The sequence below is a fragment of the Alligator sinensis genome, unplaced genomic scaffold (assembly GCF_000455745.1).
Source record: "Alligator sinensis unplaced genomic scaffold, ASM45574v1 scaffold177_1, whole genome shotgun sequence".
Classification (NCBI taxonomy): Eukaryota; Metazoa; Chordata; order Crocodylia; family Alligatoridae; genus Alligator; species Alligator sinensis.
This window is the reverse complement of record NW_005842269.1, coordinates 583,372-591,189: the sequence shown is the minus strand read 5'-3', so window position 1 is coordinate 591,189 and position 7,818 is coordinate 583,372. Positions and strand designations below refer to the sequence as shown.

At 47.3% G+C, this 7,818-nt stretch overlaps 1 long non-coding RNA gene across 1 annotated transcript; it reads right to left on the bottom strand.

The window, feature by feature from the left end:
• Nucleotides 1-220: 220 nt before the first annotated feature.
• On the bottom strand, nt 221-4,275 carry LOC112550967. Its single transcript, XR_003095057.1, has 3 exons — nt 4,215-4,275; nt 1,698-1,774; nt 221-346 (listed from the first exon to the last, which is right to left on the bottom strand). It is a non-coding gene; the product is annotated as an uncharacterized LOC112550967 (long non-coding RNA).
• Between the last annotated feature and the right edge of the window lie 3,543 nt (nt 4,276-7,818).

Genomic DNA, 7,818 nt, shown 5'->3' with positions numbered 1-7,818 from the left:
TCACATTTTTTTTATTATAAGTTCTCTTAGGCCAAGTGGAGGCCTCCTTATAGTTACAGAACCAGAGGATGAAAACATCTACTACACACCTGTCTTTACCTTGGGAGAACAGAGAAGAAAAAAATAGCTAGAGGGAAGTGAGAAGGGGAGCAGCACAGCCCCCATGCTGAGGAGGTCTGGTCACATTGCAGGTGGGATGTCCTGTGGGGCTGGAAAGGAGTGTAGGTGAGCTCCTCTTATCCATTGCACTGGTTAGTAGCACAGCAAAAAGCCTTTATTGCAGATCCACCTAAGAGTCTTAGGACTTCACATTCATACTGGGTGGCGCATCGCTTGCCATATTTAGCTGAGAGAGACCAGAAGAGAGAATTAGAGACACAGGGTGGGCATAGTTCTTGGGAATCAGATTGGGCATATTCTGAGCAAGGTTACTGCTTTGGGAAAAAGACAGAGGAAGGAGGAGAGGGCAGAGGGATCCTCCAGTAGGTGGTGAGAAAAGAGTTAAAAAATGTATGGGGTGGGGAATAACTCATTCCACTCCTCCTCTATTCCTTCCTGTTCTCTCCAGGTCTCTAGCCTGTCACTCATCCCTTCTGTTCATTCCCTGTTCATCCTTCTCTCTTCCTTTTTATGCTTTTTCCACCTTTCCCCTTCTCCAGCTTTCCAGTTTCTCCCCACCTATCTTTTTCTCTACTTTGCTTCTTCCTTATTCATTTCTTTCACATCTCCCCTTCTTGGTTTTCCTCAACCTTATTTCTTTAGTTCTTGTTTTCCATTCCTTCCTCTAGCCATTACTGTACTTCCCTGATAGCACTTCTTCCAAGAACACTGGATAGGGCTGGTGGACACTCAGTGGTCTCTCACTTCAGGCTCCCACCCCACTCTTCCCTCAGAATTGGGGAGATCTGTCAGAATCCACGTCCTAAATGACAAATTCCTGCTTTTCACAGGGGTTGCAATGCAGCCCTAGGTTTTACTCATCAAAGGTGGTTGCAACCCCAACCCAGATGCTATCTTACTTACCCTCAAAGGGAAAGAATATTGTAATGCAACGATCCTGGTTATCCGTGCATGTCTGAGTGCTGAAACAGCTTCCTCCGTAAGGGCAGTAATAACACTCAAGTGATACAACAGCTAAAGAACAAGGGAGGCAAAACTCAGAGCTAGTAGGATGAAGGGCAAGGGTTAAAGTGCCTACCTCTACCCAGTAGGCACTAAGTGCAAGGCCTACCTGCCCCTTCTTTTTTGTGGGTTGGAGCATAGACAGGGAGGGAAGCCAATACAATTGACTGCTTTTACATTAGAACACGAGACTTTGGAGAGTTGGTTTGCATTTCTTGTTGTCACAGTTTTCCTGTTTGATTTTGGGTGAATCCCTTGGCCTCTCTGCTCCTTGGCTCCCCATCCATAATATGGAGATCACGTCACTACTCTTCCTTACAGACGTGCTCAGGAGAGAAAATCGAGGAGGGTTGTGAAGTGCTCAGAGGCTATGGTGGGGAATGGGGGGGTGGGCTATGAGTCATGTAGGCAGAGAAACATCTCTAGAATCAGGCGCACACAGTGGCAGGGAGAAGATTGGATCAGACCTTGTCTAGTTGATTCCTTTCTGAGGCATCATACAGAACAAAGGGACACCCAGAAAACTGGCAGGGTTGGTGGAGAGCAGCAGAGGGTTGGTCAGTATGAAACCTCACCTTGTGCCAGCAACACTATGGCAAGAACCCCCAGCATGAGCCTCTTCATCTCGCCTGGAAGTGCCTTTAACTGATGTCTGGGGAGGAGAGCAAGCAAGCAGTGAGGAAGTAATGCAAACAGGTACAGCACCTAAATAAATTGGAAACTAAGGCTAAGTCTGAATGTCTTGGGGCAGGGTGATGAAGGTCCGTATCTACAGGACTCTAGCTTCACCACTCCGTTACCTTTGTCCATTTCAAATCAAGGAAAATATTGGAAAAACTAGCAGGAATTCAGAGATGGTCAAGAGGGCTCAGGGAGACTGACCTTTGAGAAAAAACCCAACAAACGAAATATACACATTTGTGGGAAATAATGACAAAAGGTGAATGGGGAACATGGTTACAGTTTTTAGATACATGATGGTGTACAATTCCAGACAGATTAAGGAGGAAAAAGGGAAGGTGAGGAGAACTTTCTACAGGATATTGCTTTTTAAATTTTTTTTTTAGTTAGTATCTGCCCCATGCTTTTGTGATGGCATTTCTACAACCAGTTAAACAAAAAATGAATTTTGCTACTAATTTTTTTGCGGGGGAGGGTTAGCTTACTAAGGGTATAAGCATTTATATTATCGAACAGAGCTCATACCAAGGGCCATGTTCCATTTCAATTATTAGGTTTCTGAGCAGAATTCTACTTCACCAAGACTACAATCAAAATGCAGCTTGACGCCAACTCTGAGTTTCCTGACAAAAGAGTAGGAGTGATTCTTTTACCTGCTCAAAGTGCATTTATGGAATAGGGAGACTTCTGTGAATCTCCAGGAATTAGTTTCATTCCTATATCAGAGGCTCTTGCATGCCTAGAGAAGGTAAGAGAATCCTACAGTTGGGTAGTATGACTGGGTGAAATTTTGCCAGCTGTTTCGATTTGACTCATTTCAAGCTTGAAACAGCAAAATCAAATCGAAACAAAGGGCTTCGAAACAGCCTCGAAACAAAACAAGGCTAGTCAAAGCATTTTGAACATTTTGAGTTTTGAAGCAGCCAGCAGCGAGGTGGTGGGAGACACAGGAGAACCAGGGCTGGGCTGAGTTTGTTTCCTGAGCCCGGTGGTCGGCCAAAACATTGAAACAGCCTCACTGTTTTGACGAAGTGAAATGGAACAGCTGTTTCGACTCGAGGTTTGGGCCAAACTGTTTTGTTTCGAACTTCATTTCAAAACTCGAGTCGAAATGGAACAGTGCTGTTTTGCACAGCTGGATTGGGTAGCTCAAAGTTGCTTGCCAGTTGCATCTTGGTCATCTACAAGGTAAAATAAAAATCTTCCCATAGGCACCTAAATGGGCTTAAGTCCAAACTATTCCATCTCTCAGGTATGTAAGTAGATTTACATGTCTAAGAGTGATTCTATACATTAAGTCCCTGTAAAGCTTAAGGCAAATGGGGGTGGGTCCTCCCCCTCCACACTACTTTTTTTTTTTCTTTTTTTTTTTTTTAACACATTCTTAAGGGTCAGATGACACAATGGTAGATGCATTAATGGATTTCCAGGGACTCAAACAGGGTGGAATAGCATCATACTTAAGTGCCTACATGATCAATAACAGCACTGAGCCAGTGGAATTCAGCCTTGGTGATGACTAAACTGAGGTTTAGGTTAGACAGATTATATGTCCTGATCTGAATCTTGGTCTGCACATGATTGAAAGTCTGTTCTGTATTGTTGTGTTAGTCACTATAGAGGGGACACATGATTTTGAAAACAGCCCAGAGTGCTATAGGCAAGCCAAGAGCAACTGCTCACATCAGTGAGAGTTGAAGTACAGTCAGTAAGATCATTGTTGTTGATTTTATTTTTAGTAATTGCCTACCAGTAGGTATCTAGCGTCAGAAAACTGTAATTCAAATCCTTTCTTTAGTTCATTCTTGCTGTCCCCGCTTTCAATCATAATTCACCCAAATAATACTACGTATAGGAACTCTGAAGAGCATCTTCATCTCCTCAGTCTGTCCCAGAGTCCTTACTATAAAAACAGGAGTTTAAATGTAGACCCCTCTAAGTCCAGAGTGAGGCACCTCTGTAAATAAGAACAAACTTTCCAAGGTAGTGAGCAGACACAGTACTTCCTAAACTGAGTAATAGGAAACTGCAGTAGTTCATTAACTGAAAAACTGTCATCATGCATTCAGTTACCTAGCCACATGTTTTTAAAAGCTGTTTTTGTCGGTCTTAGTTCAAGTCCCTGGAATAAGAACTATATTTTCATCTACCAATACATATGGTGAAGTACAAAGCATGCTTTGGGTGCTCAGCAGCTCATAGATGTGAAATGCTTTACAGAAACATAAAAGGAAACCCCAAACTACAGTAAAATCTCACAAACGTTGACTCTCAGGGCAGGGTCTCCAACACAGTGTAGATTAAAATGACATTAATAAGGCCAGAAATTGTAAAATGGAGCTTGATTGTGTACTCTGTATTTCTATTCATGCTTTTAGTCAAAGGAAGGAGAGAAACAAGAACTTGCCTACCTTGTTTGCTGTTGAAGAAGGGCATTTGTTTCATAGCTGCTCTCTCACACTGCTGGTTTATATGCTCTCCTCAGACTTTTGTCCACTTCTTCCTGCTTCACAGACCCACCTACTTCTCTTATCTCCCTCATTTGGTACCTCTGTTTCACAATCTTTCTTTACTGAGTGGGAGAAAAGCCAGAGGCTGCCCTGAGCTCCCTCTTACATGTAAAGCATAAAATGGTCCATGTCCATTTCCCAGGATATCCTGCACTGCTTTTAGTTTTGCTGCATTTTGGGCACTTCACAGTGAAAGACAGGTGACGCCAGTGGGAGGCCAGGAGAGATGGGGAGATCAAACCAGCATAATTTCTCTTGATGTATGGCAGAACTGTCATTTTACTTACATGTCCATGCCATGTCAACATGTGTTCAGCTAGGAAGTGGCATATGAATGCCTGGCCACCAGACTCTTACTAACTCAGAATATCAGGTGCCATTGCTTTTGGAGACCCCTTGAGGCCTCCATAGTAGCCCAACTAGTCTTCTTGCAGGCTGGGGGGTGAAACTGGGAGCAGGAGATGGCTTCTTTGCATGCACATCTATAGTGTTTATAGGTTTGAAAAGGAACACTGGTGGAGGGCTGCGTAGGGACCTGGCCCAGAAACACAGAATGAGGGGACCAATCCATGTCTTCAATGACTAGCAGTGGCTTTGAAAGCCTCTTTTCTGAGGCCATGTGCTGAACTGACCTTGACCCTGATCTTGAGCATGAGGCTGATGAGCTCTTTTTAGTCTGTGGGGAAACTGATGGATGTTGGGAAGGTGGGTGAAGGAATGGGTGCCCTAAGTGAGCCAGAGTCTGATAGTGCCCATGGTAGGGTAAAATCTAAGCTCTGCAATGGCATCCCCCAGTGTGCATCTTCTCCCACCTGCCTTGTTCCCCAGTCTGTACGCTGCTGACTCATGATCACCCTGCTGAGTAGCAGCTTGGCCTTTACTTTGCTGTACTGCAATGTCAAGGTCAGCTCAGCACACCTCATCCTGGTAAGAGGCTTTCACAATCCTGAGCAGCTGAAGTAGTCACCACAGGTCATTATAGTTTCAAATAACTGGAAGAATATTTTATCTGGGAAACACCTTATGTACCATCACACATTGGCTCAGCTGTGTAGCTAGTGTTTACATTGTTAAACATTCAACTAGAAATTCCACCCAAACCAGTTTCGGTAAGAACTGTGATACCTGGCCGTTAGGGCTATGCAAAATTTCGCCAGCTGTTTCATTCCAATGCTGTTGTGACTTGTTTCGACCTCAAAATAGCAAAATTGAAACAAAAGAAAGAGCTTCAAAACAGCCTTGAAACTAAACAAGGGCAGTCAAAATGTTTCGGGTTTTGAAGCTGAAGCTGGACTTGCCTGCAGGGAAACAAAGTAAGAAGGGGGAGGGGGAAGAGGGGAAGGACTGCTCTGACACTGACTGTGTAGCTGGCCAGTGACTGTGATCCTTCCCCAAGTTCCCTTCCAAACCCAGTGCTCTAGGGCAGAGATGGAAAAACAACCTAATGCCAGGTCTCTTTCCCCAGAAGCCACTTCAGAGGAGGCTGAGGTACAGGGTGTGAAGGCAAGGGGCTCAGGTGAGTCTGCTCCTCCTGTTGCTGTGCCTCTGCCTGCTGAGTAGGGGGGAAATTGCAGTAGCTGCACATGCACCTGCACCCCAGAAGCAAGTGGGTAGTGTGCTCTGGGATCATTTTGAGCTGGCAGATGATCCCACATATGCTGTCTGCCTGCACTGCCGAGCCAAAACCAGCCAGGGCAAGGGAACAAAACACATGAGCACCACGGGAATGCTGATGCATCTCTGCAGGCATCACCCCCTTGCCCTTGCTCCTCCTCAGCCTGGCACCAGCGGGAGCATGCCCAAAGAGAAGTTCCCCTCTCACTCCAAAGCCCCCGTTCCCCCAAAACAGAGGCAGGCCACTCTGGAACAGTGGGGGAAATGTGGACAGAAAGGGGGGCACATTGCAAGGGTGAGCGAGATCACCCAGACCTTTGGGGGCATGCTTGCTGTAGATGACCAGCCCCTCTCCTTAGTGGAGTGGGCAGGGTTCAGGTGGCTCATGGCTCTCATGGTTCCATCATACCAAGTGGACCATGGTGCTCTCCCTGTATGAGACATTCAGGGAACACTTGAAGGAGGAGCTGTGCAAGGCAGGTCCACAGGTGGCCTTACATTTCACCTTGGACAGCTGGGGTGGAGATCACTCCTACTTCTCCTTCACAGGGCACTGGTGTGACCAGTCAGGACATCGGTGGGCTCTCCTTCAAGCCGAGGTGATGGATGAGTCTCGCAGCAGCAGAGATCATGGGGGCCATGAACCACTTGGTGCAGGGAAGGCTCATTGGGCAAGGTGAGCTCACCCCCTGGTTCATGGTCACTGACAATGAAGCCAATATGGTCAAGGTGGTCTGTGATGCCAACTTTGTGGCACACAAGTTCTACCTCATAGTCAGAGATACCTTGGAAGGGTATTGGGTTGCTGGTCATGGTGCCAGCACCACCAGAAAGCTCATTTCAAACTGCAGGAAGGTAGCAGGCTACTTCCACCGGAGCATCAAGGCAGGCAAGATGCTGCAGGACAAAAAAATGGAGCTGAACATCCTGCAGCACAAAATCATGCAGAATGTGGAGACTTGGTGGAACTCTGTGTACCTGATGCTTGAGAGGCTGGGGGGGCAACAGAAGGCCATCCATGAGATGGCCTTGCTCAAGGAGATTGGGATCAGTGGCCCCCTTAACAGAGCTGAGTGGGATACCATCTCCCAGATCTTGGTGGTCCTCAAGCCCTTCCTCAAGGCCACTGAGACACTTAGCGCTGGTGATGTCCTTCTTAGCCACATGATCCCTCTAGTGAGGGATCTTCAGAGCCAAATGTAGAGCTTCCAGGGAATCAGTGTTCCTGTGTGGGGCAAGCCGCTGCCACCAGACATGCAGGCACTGGTCAGGAGACTGGAGGAGGGCATCAGGAAACCGCTTGATCCCTTGCGGTCCAGTACAGTCTACGTGCTGGCTGCCATGTGTGACCCGAGGGTGAAGGGCAGTGTATGCAGCAGCCAAAGTCTAAATCAGTGGACAGAGGTGCTGGTCAATAGTCAAGGAGGCAGAAGGGTAGAGGCAGGGGGACATGGAAGAGAGGGATTTACTGTCCCCTGCTAGCACGCCATCCACCAGTCAGTTTCCTCCTCCACCACAGGCACTGCCAATGTGGGCCAAGGTCATGGCTTCCATGGTGAGGTCCACAGGCACCAGACCCCACCATCAGGCAGGTAGTGTTCAGGCCTTAGGGGCTGCCTATCTCTCAAAGGACATGGAGCCGCTGCTGTCCAACCCCTTGGCCTACTGGGCAAGCCACAGCCAGATGTGGCTGGGTCTGGCCATGGTTGCCTGGGAACGACTGTCCTGTCCACTGACCAGTGTTCCAAGTGAGAGGGGGTTCAGCATTGTTGGGGATGTTGTGACACCCCACCGCACCTGCTTTGGTGGAAGCAGCTGGTGCTCCTGAAGGTGAACCTCCCACTGCTGGGGTTCCCCAAGCTCCAGGTGCAGATGGAATAAATGCCAGCCT